General features: G+C 31.5%; 1 protein-coding gene and 1 long non-coding RNA gene across 2 annotated transcripts in view; one reads left to right on the top strand and one right to left on the bottom strand.

Annotated features, from left to right (window-relative positions):
- The first annotated feature begins 329 nt into the window (after positions 1-329).
- The window catches only part of LOC133197652 (zinc finger CCCH domain-containing protein 13-like), a 38,707-nt gene continuing 23,634 nt past the window's right edge, over positions 330-15,402 (top strand). The window contains exon 1 of the mRNA XM_061333770.1: positions 330-397. The gene's annotated coding sequence lies outside the window, so the exon portion shown is untranslated. The remainder of the gene's footprint in view (positions 398-15,402) is intronic.
- LOC133196677 (uncharacterized) lies at positions 1,455-2,479 on the bottom strand. The gene is made up of 2 exons (XR_009722393.1): positions 2,336-2,479; positions 1,455-1,600 (listed from the first exon to the last, which is right to left on the bottom strand). It is a non-coding gene; the product is annotated as an uncharacterized LOC133196677 (long non-coding RNA).

Here is a 15,402-nt window from a genome sequence, read left to right as displayed (position 1 = left end):
ATACCAATCTCTTATCTGTTAAGACTTAGTATATATTACAGTGGCGGTTCCATGCAGGATTTCTTAAAAAGGGGGCAACATGTCCCTACTGTGTCCAGACCTTTATGCAGAACTTAGTATTCTTTCAAAGGTTTAAAAACCAATAATGAAAAGTTTCTAGTGAAATGTCACTTGCTTTAATGTTCGTTTAAAACACAATTGAAATCCATTGCCTGTATGTCCGTTTTTATCCGGACAAATCCTTATTATTTTCTCAACGTATGAGGTCCGTGTTCACGCTTTAAGTGCGCCATATTGATTTTTCACAATCAAGAAAAGGTATAATTTTGTTAATGACAAAGATGGTTTATATATTGTGAAGGACGTCTATTTTATACCCAAGAAGATAACAGTACAGGTACGGATTTTCAGAAAAAAATTAATGCCATGTTTGCAAAAGTGCATTCTACACGAACACGAAATTACAAAGGGTGGGGAACCGCGAACGCTTTTTTTCTTCCAATTTGTAAATTGTTTTGATTTATAATGATGCACTCATAATCATAGTAAATCTCCTTTAAAGTGTTTCATTTCAACCATCTGATTATATGATCTTTTAAAAACAAGCGACGTTACAAGGGGTGTACCGGTGGTATACACTTGGTCTCTGTCACGTGGTCTTTCATGTGTGGAGTAAGGAAGACAAATTTCTCATATATTGTTGTGATGCAAATATCGTTGAAGTATGAAGATAACGAATGGTGATATAATTATTTAAGGAGTGATCTGGAGAATTTGTATATGATCTTAAATTCACTGTCAAGGAATTTTTGTTACATCACTCAAAGCTTTGTGTCCAATATTTCAGACTTAAGATATCACTCTAAAAATTGTTGCAAATTGAAGATTGGTATCAGGACCAAGTCACCAAGGAAGGCCGAGATAGTTGCACTTGAAACAATTAAAATACAATTAAAATTTAATTCATTAATATTGAGTGATGTAACGGAGACACTTCAAGTTTAATTCAAATTAATTAATTACAACTGAATTATATCTTACTTGTGACACTCATTTTTGCCCCTTTATAAACAAAATTTCTGTTCATTGTTCTCATTTACACTCAAATCTAAAGACTAATACATAAAAAGATCACCTTCTGTTTCAGACGTAACAGGACACAAACTTCAGCACACAGAAAAGAAAATTTCCTCCAAAATTAAAATTAATTGAACAAATTTTTTATTAAAGGATTTGCACTTACATTTGGCATTTTTTGGCCAAGTTTGCATAATCATATGGCAAAGGAAGAAAATTATATGCCTCATTTCAACATATAGAGATGTAACACTGGACGCTGAAGCCTTCCAACAAACTTTTTTTTTAAATTTACTTAATTGTTAAGTTTTTACTTTGAATCAGATCACAGGAAACTTTAAGAAAATTTTAACTTAATAAATAAGTAAACAATTGAACAAATTTTCAGTTTTATTTAAATAATATACATTGTATTGTATATGCCCCTTTCTACACAAATGTCATTTTATCTTCTGTCAAGATATCAATCTTGATCTTTTCCAAGTTAAAGAGTCACAGAAGTGATCAGTGGCCATTCTATGACCTGAAAAGAAAAGAAAAAAAATGGTGAAAAGGTAGTTTGACAAGGATATTAAGATCTATACTCGTACTTTGATAGTGATGTAACACTGATCTCATGATATTTTCACAAATTTAACTTGGACACAAAAACTGGTGTCCTATGTTACATCATGTAATGAAGTTAAAGAATGACAGAACAATGTATAATACATACTATTTCACTCAAGTTTATTGTGTGTTTTGCACTTCTTAAAACACCATTTAGGTATTTTTGTCAGAAGCCAATCAACAAAAAAATATGCACATTCATAAATAGTGATGTAACAATGACACATTCTGTTGTGGCTTAATAATCTTGTCAAAGTTACATCTTTTATAAATTTTCAGATATTTTCTAAAATTTTCTAAAATAGAGTTTACAATGGTTATTACTTGATACAATTAAATTAAGCTCAATCAGTTGAAATTTAATCACATGTAAATTTACATTTTTGAATTAAAAGATTTAGGTAATACTTGATTGGGGGATGTGATGTAACTGTGGACACAATCAGTCCAACCATAGTGTGAAAATAAATAAGCATAATTCTTATATTAATGTAGCATAGTTCAATATTTACAGTTTATTAGAAAATTAATTCTTATTTCTGTGCAAACACGCAAATCTGGCATTATATATGTTTCAAAATACATCCTTAAATCGCCGAAAAAGATGAGGTCCCCAAAAAATGAGAGACGTAACATGTAAATGACCTACCTACTACTCGCGTCTCCTGTCATCTTTTTCTTGGAACTGATCCAACACGTGCACGGGTCTCACCAAAAATGAAAGTAGAGACCAGAAAATGTCATACAAACAGGATGTCGTCCTCTGGTCACCCGAGTATTTGATGTATGACATGTGTATACAGACGTAACGTTTTGACACGAAAATACAGATAAAATTATGATGATTATTTTTGAAATAATGCTTTCACATTTGAACACAGCCATAGTTCGTAAATCTTTTACGACGTCTCTAATTGCTATAAATAGAACATATCATCGAAGTTTCCTTCGATTGTATCTGAAAGCGGCTGTGCGCGAGACGTAACAAAATTGACACGAAATGTTACATCCCCAAGCATAAAATTTAACCATTGTTTAATTTTTAAAATATTCAATATTTTTTTTGACAAACCCAGTAAATTTAATAAATAAATTTGTATATAATAAACGAATCAAGAAAATTAGGTGGAATGATTTTATTTACTGCTGCTATTCCTTCATTTCTTCGGACCATATGAAAAAATGTCACAGAGATTGTCCACTGAATTGCATCAAAAACAATCATTACAAGTTTGATTATTCGCTTGACAATCATTAAAACATCATTAGTTATTAAATATGAGCATCAGAAAATTATTAAATAAGTTTATTCATCAAAGTTGTGAAAGAAAAAGAAATAAATGGCATTTTAGATAGACGTAACGAAAATTCCTTGACAGCGAATTTAGGATCATATTACTTAAAAAAAGTACTAACTGACCAGGCGATCGCCAGATTTCTGGAAAGTTAGGTGGGTTACCCTCTCCTTTGCGCCAGATTTTTTTCCCCTCCTTTTTTATAAATGGGTAACATTGTGGTGGGTTCTTGTGTATTCTTGAAGTATTTTTTTCCCATATTAAAAAACAAAATGTGATCAATTTACTTTAAGTAGATCAATACATGTAATGAATTTATTTCATTAAAATGAAAAAGATATTTGCAAGATGGTTTATCCTCCCCCTCCCACTCTTCAGAAAATATTGTGAGAAAAACACTGCCAAGATAAAATTGAGGGAGAACATGAGAAAGGTACTATGTATATTTATATTTAGCTGCAGTAATGTCATTTTTTTTTTTTTTTATAAAATTTTCTTTCTGGGGGAGAGGGCTACAATGAACTAAGATCTCTGTAATGGTGCAAGGGCCGGGAAGCAGCTGAGGAAGATGTCTGAACTCTGAATACAGGGAGTTGTATTTTACCTTATGTTAAAAGACTAAGGGCTAGGTCAATGATAATAAGTGAAAAATACATCTTATTCGAAGGAAGTCGAATCTAAAGGCTATTTATTTGTCCTGAAGAGACCTGTATTAAACAAATACTTTTGCACCATTACAGAGATGTGATGGAATTGTAACTCTCTTCTGAAAACATCAAAATTTTAAAATATTGGAGAGGGCTACATAATTGCAGCTAGGTACTATGCTGCAGAACGCTATATCGTATACCTTAAACATATGGAAAAATGTTCAAAAAGTTAATATTTTGAACAATGATCAGATTTAATCATTTATTGGCAAGTCATAACAATGTTTCATGGCAGTTCATTGTTTCTGTTAATGCAAATCTCTGTGTAATTTATGCATAAAAATTCTAATTACCCCTAATAACCAACCAAAGGGTCATCATGATGCAGAAAAAATAAGAATTTTTTTAAAAAATCCAATTCAGTGTTGTTGCCAGGATGGAACCAGTTTATTAATCTGCATTTAAAGTTTCTAGGAATAAATCAATGCTTTAATTTCCAATTGTTATTTCCACTTGAAGTAATCACAACATCCTAAATATATAATAGGTTTTTCAATATTTCTGAAAGTATAACTATTTAACAGAAACAAATCTTTACATTTTACACTTATTCATCACTTAAAAGTCAGTAGCAGTTGAAATTTTAAGAAATTATTCTGTAAACACAAACTCAAAAGAAACAGTTTTTGATCCATTTTTCATGGTGTAAAATTGATTGTTAACTTTTTCTTGGATGGACAAACACCCAACAGAAGCCAATGCCTGATTTACATGCAGGTAGGGTGAAAGGTTGCGCTCAGATAAGTATTTTGTACAATAAACATCAAGAGGCTATGCAGAGATATGAGAAGAGTATTGTTTGACTGCCAGCCTATCAGACTACAGGCATGGTTATATTATTTGTTAATGATATAAGCACTTGGTAAATAACAAAACCCCCACATGATATTTTTATTTTAAAGTCTTTTTTTAATTCTAAAATTCAACTCAATCAGTGTTTAAAATTTTTATACTGATCTTGCATAATATCATATGACAATATATCTTTGTTTCAAACATTTCAGTAATATATCGAACATATTGCATCAATTTGTTCTCTGCAGATTTAGTTATTGAAAAAGAGTCCAGAAAACAAATTACAATTTACTAGTGAATCAGACCCAAAATACTTAGTATTGGTCATCAGATAAAATAGGTAGCATACATTATTAAATACATGTAGAATGAACTTTCATTAAAGGCTACATTAGATAACGTTAACTATGTAATATTCATTCTAAGTAAAAGATATACGAATAAAACAAAATTGTTATACAAATAATTATATGAGAGACATATGCCATTTGCATGAGAATTAGAGTAATGTCCCTTGATAATGTAAACAAATATGTGTTTGGTTTAAAAATTTCCTGTAATACACATGTATTTGTTGATTGTTGCTGCCGTGTTGCATTCAGTGAGGAATTTTTGATAGCCACTATTGTAACAACACTGCAATTTAGATTAGCAAACGAATGAATTGTTCAAAAGAAGAAATTTTGAATTTCTTAGGTACAGGTAGTTTTCTTCAATTTAACAAATTTTGAATGTATTCTGTGTATATGCACAATAGCCCAGCAAGTTCTGCTTCAAGTTCTCTTGGTACACAGTAAGCAATTAGGTGCTGCCAACTTGTTCCAAGATGTAGATCATCCACTCACTGAAACAAGAAGAGTTTATCATACCAGATCATTGGAAAACCCTCTATTTTCTCACTTTACAAGATAATTTTGGATAGTTTCAGGACTGTTTTTTTTTAAAAAAAAAAAACAAAAAAAAAAGATACGAATAAAATACACTATACTGTATTTGCCCTAATAAGCACCCAGGGTGCGTCGAGAATATGGGGCAAGTATTAGATCCACCACATATAAATTACAAATAACAATTGCAACAAGGGGGGGGGGGGGACAAAATTAAAAATATAAAATGTCAAAAAATATTTTACTTTATAAACCCTTTTAAAATACTTTAAAATTGGTAGGTTGAATAAAAGAGCAACTGAAATGTGATGTTTAGTTACGTATATATATTTTATTGTGGGAAGTAATGCAGGAAATTGTTAATCATGATGTTCAACCAATGGCAGCTGGAGATTTGGTAAGTAGTAAAAAAAAAAATGACAATATAAGATACACATAAAGTAAATTATAACCCCCCCCCCCCCCCCAAAAAAAAAAAAAACAGAGAGTTTAAAGGTCAATTAAGATTTGTAATCCTCTGGTCACTTGTTTAAAATGTTGCTTTTTCAGTTTGAATTTGGTTTATATGAAAATGTGTTTTAACAAATAATGGCATTGAAATCAAAAGAATAATGATGATAAAAGTCGTCGTCATAAATGAACATCATAAGTGAAATTTGCTTCATTCCATGACAAAACAATGTCACAAAAGGATAAGATAATTATCAGAACGAGCAAGAGTGGTCAGAATGTAGCTAATAATTGGCCTAGTATTCTGGAACACTGATATTAAGAAGTTAACATGATTAAGTTAGACTTGTTTTCAAGGTGAATTTAATGGAACAAATAAAGATTTTTCAATAATTGATAAGTTTAATTTATGAAATTAAGGTTTAAAATATATACTGTAAATAACTGTCCAAAAAAACTGAAACTGAACCTAAAAGTAACAGAAAAGACCTGACCCAAGAAATTTTGGAACTGTGACAGCCCTACTACATGTACTATATCATTAAGAATCAAATTTTTGAACCATGACAGCCCTACTATATCATTAAGAATCAAATGTAAACTTCTACTTTCACTTTTGTTTTGGAATACATTTACATGTATAAAGAATACATTTTCTATCGCATTTTCTATTAAAAAAATCATAATTTAGGAACATGTATGTTTAAAAATTTGAAAGAGAGGGTCATTTCTGAATCAGATATATTTAAGAGACTTTATCTACAAAATGAAAAAAATATGCGTATGATGTATGAAAAGTTGGTGACCTTTGAAATGGAGGTGGCTCTTATTAAATCACAAGGGGGTGTTTATTAAGGCAAATACAGGATTAATGTGTTTTAATAATTAAAAAAAAAAATAAGGTAACATGACACCATTCATCAAATTAAAAAAAAAAATTAAAAAAATATTCCTGATTATGTTAAGAAAAAGAAGCAGTTCTTTGAATAATAATAATAAATATATAATTAAAATAAAAATGTAATAAAAAAATTAATTAAAATTTATTTAATACATAATTTCATTGATAATGACTACAGTTATTGACAAGAAGACTGCAAATTATAAGGAATAGGACAGTTCTGTCTTAAAGAGTAAGAACAAAAGGATGATAGGTCTAGTCTGAGTATTTACATTTTTCTTTCTTAACTTCCATTTAAGATAAAATCATTTATATGTCTAATATCAAACAAAGAAAAAAATGAATCAAGTTCAGAAAATTTTTTCAGAGTATAGTTCAGGTTTATTCTATACAGTGGACTCAAACATTAATAACAAACAACAGAAAATTCTATTAACATTATGTGCTATTTATAGCATCACTACACGGTGAGTGTCATTTTAAATGATATTGCAAGTAAAGAGGCAATCTCTTTAACTTGATTGACTTAAAGCAGGTTCAAGGCTTGCAATTGATTACCTTCTGAATGAAGATTTTTGAAATGTCTACAAACTACTCACTGACAGACATGATTTATTGGAGGATGTATTCACTCATTTGGTATTGACACTGGTACTTGTTTATAGACTTTTATACTAAAGAATGCATTCAGTATTCTAACTAATCATGAGAAAATATACATACTCCGAGTTATTTCTAGACCATAACACAAAATGTTTGGATACTGATAAAAGTGTATTTGTTATTTTATTGATTTTCTTTTACTATTTGTAATAATTTTAAAGTTTGTTTTGTCATAAGATGTATGGTGAGAAAGAAAATATTTTAATGGACAATTATAATTTTACAGTGAATCTTAATTTTCCTTTCCCCCTCTATTTATTAAAAAAAAGAAAACAAAAACAAGAACATCACCAGGTCCTTATGGTATTTACTAATAAGAAGTATGTTTAAGATAACCGGGTTACCCCTTAAATTCATCTCAAAATCCCAGTCTGCAATTTTTCCAAATTTGTTTTTTACTATTACATGTAGAAATATTTCGAGCATTGTCAACAAAATACATGAATGGCATCATTTAGAGTGTATGAGTTTAAGAACACACTTTCTGCACACTTTCGGGGATGAATGTAAATACAGTCAATTCTTGTTATCTCGAATTTGGAGGGACCGAGAAAATACTTCGAGATAACCAAGGATTCGAGATATCCACGGTAAAATACTTAAGGAATAAGTAGTTTGGACTTCAAAATGACTTCGACATATCCATGGTATTCGAGATATCTGTGTTCAAGATACCAAAGTTCAACTGTATTAAAAGAAATAAAAATCCCATGTAAAAGTTTTAAACTTTAGTCTTCCTCTGAAATCAGGTTTGGTGTATAATAACAGTGATTTTTCTACACCCATTTTAGGTCTGAATATCAGCCCTTTCCCCTATCAAAAATTACCAATTTTTTCCCAATTTCATTTGCTTTTTTCCCAAAATAAAACCGTTCTTGTTTTTGTTATATTGAATTTTTTTTATGTAGGACTTATCTAAAATGGAACACTATTGTTCTCGGTCAATAATAGTGAAGAACAGCTTTTACAAGACATAGAAAAACACATGGACCATGTCAAACTAAATGCATCATAAGAAAGTGTAAGATGCATGTGAACTGGCGAAACATAGCTTTATTTGTAAATCCAAGTACTAGTAGTTCTACAATAAGCCTGATTCCAACTGTTTCTGTAACACCCCGAAGATGCAACTAATATTGCATGGTAATTGCAGCAATATGATAAGGGTAATTTAAAAAGCTTTAATAACTAGTTAGAAAAAAAGTATTTGTTATAAATCATGTCAGGTTATATCACCTTCAATGGCTATTATGAGTAGGATTTTCTCTTATGTCTACCATTATGGCACAAAAAAAAAGAAGAAAGAATGGAATTATAGGACAGTCTCAATTAATGACAACTTTCAAAGATTAAAAAAAAAGTTTAAAAATGTAGAACTGTGTCTAATTTGTTATTTTGTAGTAAATATTTTGAATAAAAGATGCTACATTTACTTATATATTTTATTTTACTTGTCAATTAAGGTTAATTTCAATCTTATTAATTTTTCCCAATTTGACACAAATGTCGATAATTTTTCCCAATTGTAAAGGCCCAGGCCCCTTTTAAAAAGTGTAGAAAAATCACTGAATAAAAACTAATCATCCACAGTGTAAATTTCAGTACATTTCAATTGAAAAGTTAATAGGGGTATGAAAATGGACTCTTCACAATACATTCTTTTTTCAAAGAGCACTTTTGCTGTCCGTGATGTATGAAAAGTTCAAGTTTGATACATGTATAATCATACTACTTTGAACTTAAATATATCTTGAAATGTTTAAATATGCTAATTAATCAATACTAAAGTAAATAAAATAAGGGTAAAAACATTTGATATAATGATCACACTCAATATGATACAGAGATCCATGTGCCATTTTAAGTACCATCTCTAAATAGGGCATTGAAGTTTTACTGAGGCCAAATGATCAGATATTTAAGAAAAAAAGCTTATTTTACATGCAGAATGAGTTGTCTGTCCTGTAATTGAAAGACATTTTCAAAATTTGTCAAAAATGCTGTTAAAGGTCTGTCTTTTTTCTTTTTCTTTTTTTTAATAAAAATACACCTCTTTACAGTTCCTCAAGATCTTTTATATTTTCGTTTTCAGTAAGGAATGAAAGTAAAATCCTTCTCGTTTTATTCAAAAGATTAAGTAAATGTCATTTTTGAAGGAACAGAAATTTAAATGTGTAGATTGTTTTAGACTACATAAATGTAACTGACAATAACAATGATTGAATAATTCAAGTATATAAATTCTGTTAGAGCATTTTAAAAAGTATGCTTTGCTGGACCTAAAGATGGGAGAAGAGTTGCACGTACAAGAAGATGTAATTAAGGTGAAATGGTTTCTGGTTTACACAGATTAACCAAATGTTTCATTTGTGTATAAATCTGATCACAGCGCAGGCACGTAGTATCGATTTTGAAAGTTGGAAGGGGTGGCGTTGGGGGTTGGAAAGTAATAGACAAAAAAAAAGACAAAAATTATCCAAACTCGAAATTTCTATTTTTTCACGGGGGGGGGGGCATCCTTCTTGACCCCCCTCCAAATAAAATAAACACATTAACACGGCAGTCAACTGTACTGCAAAAAAGGGAAGGGCAATCGGCCTTCAGTTAATGTTTTCATGCTAAATTAACAATAAAACAAAATTTTTCCGAAAAAGTGCCCCGCCCCCTGGTAGTGAGATACTGCATGTCTGCAGTGTTTCAGTTTTCATAGATTTATTATTTCCCTAGATACCTTGGATTTAATTATTTACTCTGACCACACGAAATAAATCTTGTGTGCCGATTCAAGGGGTGTTAAACCTTTGAGAATATTCTCAAAATAATAACACGACCTGAATTTTCTCTGCAGACAAGAAGGTTCACCTCATCGGGTTCACCATGCACAGTTGATGGAATCTAGGCATGTAATTCTTCAGATTAAAATTCAACATATCTGAAGTGGTGCAAACTCGGGGCAATTAGATGGTACATGTATTTCATGCAGACATTTTACTGCCTGAAATCATTTTAAAACGTAACAAATCTTTAAACAAAATAAATACGTGAAACTTTCAATATCTTTCCTAACACTAGCTGCACGGTTTAATTTCTTTTCTTTCCATAAACACAACCAGAGAATTGAGAGAAACTATACAATACTAATTACAACTTTTATTGATTGGATAAAAACCTCGCAAAGCTCTACATTCTTTAAGAGGGGCTGTACGCAGTTAAAAGAGAAATTCTTGCCTCAAATGTTTCAAAAACAGAGTTGTGGAAAACTGCCGGTCATGCCGGCAAAACCGACAAAAAAGGCGTGTGACCGGTAAAAATGCTATCGACCTCGGTCCAAATGACCGGCCCCTTTTTTGGTTAAAGTTTTTTGTTTTACCATTTATCATCGGCGCACCTCCCAGCTTAATTATCGTACCTTATATGCGATTGCGTAATACTTGTTCTTTACACAAGATCGAGGCTGTAAATGAAAGTGAAACCAGCATGGTCTCGTGACCTAATTTACAACTGGGGCAGAATTAGGTAGAAAATGTAAAGAAACTGATAAAGACAAGCTAAATATGTAAAAATTTCGACAGAGAGAATTCAAACACAGTTGGGGAAAGCGGTAAATCTAATACTTCCGACTGTCCCGGATTTCGTTTTTTCATTGATCGTGTTGATCTCTTTATTGTCGATGCACAGAATTTCCACAATTTTTTTTTGACTCATTTTCTAGGTTTAATGTAATTCCCAAATGCATAAATGTTAAAAAAAATACATTTACTGTGCTGAATAAGCATTGTCACCTGCCCAAAAGCGGTGAAATCTAGAATTGTTCTAAATGCAAAAAAAAAAAAAAAAAAAAAAAAAAAAAAAAAAACGAAAATGGAAGAGGACTTGAAAATGGAGACTGAATGTTATATCATTATTGAGTAAATAAATGTGTAATGAAGTAAATAAATGTTATGGTTTTTTTTTTTTTATTTTGTGACTTACTATTTCGGACCGGCAAAAATCACTTCGGACCGGCTTATTTTGTCTTCTTGCCAGTCCGAATGACTGGCTATCTGAAAAAGTTTTCCACAACTCTGCTGAAAAATATCAGATATAAAACGCACACATTAAAAATTAATTGGCAGGATTTTACAGTATAGGGACATATGAAATTCAGAACTGACAGAAAGATGATAAAATTAAAATACGTGGTGTTAACGGTATTTGAATATTCGCTCAGCTTTCAAAGATTTCCTTAACCGTTGTCCATCTCATGTCGAACTGAGATCCACATCGAACCGACCTTGTATCATATAAATTTTCTGCAGAATCAACCTTCTAGTTATCTAGTAGGCCTTAGCATCTGTCACATTATTATACAACGGACCATGAAACACCGTAGTTACCAAAGACGTAAAGATGAACATGACGCCATTCCAGACGTTTGGAGTCATGAACACAAGTATGAAATTTGTTGCTGTACACAACATCTAAACGATACAGAACGCAAAAAAAGGGTTAAACAGGAAAATGTACAAACATGTGGGAAACAGAATGAAGACCATCATAGTACATGTAGACAACATTCACAAACATATCTTCTTAAGTTCGTCGATATTAACATATTATTATGTGGACGGACTTGTTGACAATGCTGAAAATCTTATACTAAGCTGTCTTTTACCAGCCACTATACTTTTCAAAGTACACAAACATTTTCTTTGCCATGACATTAATCTTGGGTATGCTTTCAACATTGAGATCATTCTATACATAACTTCTCAGTGTTTCAAATACACGAAATATATTAGAACCTTAAAAATTCAACCTTTCTAAATCAGTAAAAGAGGGATTCAAGTATTCAAGATTTTGCGCTTAGTTACTGTGGGACATGATTATTCGAAAGAGGCAACCAAAAGGTTAAAATAAAGAAATATTTATTCATTTCTAATTTTCCTGGTTTTAGGAAAGTGCCTTTGCGAACATACGTTACAGCTGCAGGATTGGTTTCTATAGAATTCCCTGGTAGGTTAGTTTGGACATTTCGGTATTTTGGCAAGATTTCATGCTATCAACAGTTTCACAACTGCATAGAAAGCTGCGATTTTGTTTTCTTAATCTAATTTCCGTGCTTCCTGCAATAAGTTTGTATTCTCCACGCACACTGATAGTACCACACCATTGTCGGGGATGTTCAGTGTAAGACACTTCTCTAATTATTGAAATGTTATTTTCTTCAGAATCTCTTTATCGGTGGAAAATGTTATTACAACGATGTATCTTATTGTTATTGAAAATAGTTCTTATTTCGAGTAGGTTTTAATTTATTCCACATGGTTCTACGTGTTCACCATTAGATGTATATGTACTTATAAAGTTTCTGGAGTTAAGCTGACGCCTAATTCTTATAATGTCTCCAAAGATCAGGAAGAGATAATTTCAAAACGCCTTTCTATCTTGAAAGTAACAGAGCAGAGGCTCAAGAATCAAACCAGTTTGTATATATGGAGGTACATCGGAGCCTGGTAAATTTTCGAGGTGCGTAAGGCTTCCAGCAAAAATGACACTCCTCAATGCTTCTAATTTCTATATTGAGAACAATTGGTTATTCTCTTTTTAATGAAAGTATATGATAGTCACCAAAGAACAGATCTTGAAATACATGTAGATCAATTATATTTCCAGGTAAAACGTTAAATTTATAAATACATTCGACAAGAAATGTAAAAAACTCTCAAAACAGTGTTTTCAAATACAAAACGAGATGAAAATATGTTTTGTACAAGACCCGTAAGTGGAAATTTATGGTGGAGGGAGGGAAAACTTAACAGAAATTCTTGACAAGGGGAAAAAGTCATTAGACATTTTTTTTAAGGGATACAGCCAAAACGTATCTTTATTGTTATACTGAAAGAAAAAAGAAACGCATACGATTAGCATTGATTACTATACGACACGATGATAGCCAAACACAATTTACGTAAAACCGAGTATTTCATTTTTAATTGTCATTAATCAAGGCATAATATTGAATCAAACGAAATTTTAGCACCGCAGTTATAGACTGTAGGCAGTAGGAGTCAGCGATTAAAAATTCAAAATTTTAAAAGTCAGTATCGTGTGTGTCCTTTTTTCGCAATCCAGCAGCTGGTATCATTTTGAGCATAAATTGATCAGATGGCTGATTCTTCAAAAAGGGATGAGATTTCACTCCTCCATAAGTGCTTGTCTCAGCTCGTTGTTGGCGTTTGAAATTGAATATGGAAGTCAAATTCGTCGACCCATTTCGTCCAATAATTAACCAATTGGAGACAATTCGGGACTAGATGGTGACCATTCCTTGTCGTTATGTGGTTGATGAAATCTCGGCATACCCTAACAACCTGCATTCTTTTCATGTGAAACATGGTTGTAAAAGGATGGCATTCGTTTTTTGAGACCTTCTACGAGACCTTTGTCATGCAGTTTTCTGTCTAATTCTGGCTCTACAGCGTCCAGAAATGTTAATAGTCATTTCATTTGCAGTTTGAAACCTGTTCCGTCCGTGGATTAAACTGGATCTCTCTGTCCGGAAATCCAGTTGCCTCCTGAAGACATCCGCTTCTTGCATGGTCTTTAACGCTTCCTGCCAACACCAGTCTTCGTTCTAGCCGCGACATAGTGGATTGGGACACATTAAATTGCTCAGCAATTTCATTCTGATGGAGTCTTTGCATTAGTAAGACAATAACTAGACCTCTTAGAATTTTAGTTAGACAGTATCTTTTAAGGTCTTTTTTTCAAATTCACACCGAACATTTTCAAAACAATCATTGGAGATTGCAAATATGGTTCAACCTACTCAAAATTCAAGCTGTGCATTGCTTTCAACTTAAAATTCAAAGGCAAATTATTCGTGCTCAAGTCGAGCACACCAGAGTCAAGTTTGAGTGTATTTCTATCGAATATCCATATCTTGATATTATTTAAAAACAAAATAAATTCAAAATCATGACCATAATTAGAAGCAATTGTAGTAGATTAATAAAAAAAAATATGCGTTTCTTTTTCCTTTCAGTATATATTGGAAACACTAGTGTAAATTAGCTTTGTTTTCTGTTGTAAGTATGAATTGAGAGGGGGGGGGGGGGGTCGGTTCCTGCAGGCTTGTGTATATCTGAATGTATGTACACTAATCAAAATGCAAGTTTCTGAGTAACATCTATAGAGACGATCACTGAAAGCCTAATACATACTATATAGTGAGCAAAGGTCGTGACCTGCGATGTATCTGTAATAGTTTTGATCAAAATCTGATGAAGTTTCTCTTTTAAACAGTCGCTACATTTAAAAAGAACATGTCATTTTAATATGTACTTCCATTTGATCTAGTTATTTGTGTTAACGTTGCTGAGCCTTCATTCCATTGTCTATCTGGTCAGTTCTTGCATACTGTTAGCATTTGATTGCCTCTTTCTTGTTTCTCTTTGATAAGGAATAATAATGCATGAATATCATACAAATTATTAAAACATAACATCGTGCATAGTTAATAATTTTTATATAATACTAAAAAGTATATACATTTTGAGATAGTGATGTACCAATTATCTAATCGAAATGGCCTCTGATTAAAGATTACGATTATCATTTTGATAATAGATTAATCAAAATATTAGTTAAGAGCAAATTATTCCTATGATTTCTTGATTCTTTCTTCTTTGAATATAACTTAATTCTAAGTAATAAATTTGATTAATAAATTAATCCAATGATGCAAAATACATCAAAAGAGCATTTTAGAAATCATTCCATTTTTTTTTTTTTACAAATTGATTCTTCATTCAAAAATGAACAAAGACGATGGACGAACTAGGCGAGCGAAATGCCTATTAGTGCGACAAACATGAAGGTGAAAAATTCAATCTCAGTTATAACAAAATTTTCTTTGATATTTCATCTAACATTAAAGTATACTTTATGAAAAATCTCGACAATTTGCAAAAATCTCAAAAAGATTAAAATTATTTGCATATGAATACACACACTAAAAAGGACAAAAAGGA

This window comes from Saccostrea echinata, unplaced genomic scaffold (genome assembly GCF_033153115.1).
Source record: "Saccostrea echinata isolate AGI-Se365-2 ecotype Australia unplaced genomic scaffold, CSIRO_AGI_Sech_v1 ptg000030l, whole genome shotgun sequence".
In the NCBI taxonomy this organism is placed as follows: Eukaryota; Metazoa; Mollusca; class Bivalvia; order Ostreida; family Ostreidae; genus Saccostrea; species Saccostrea echinata.
This window is presented reverse-complemented; position numbering and strand designations above follow the sequence as displayed.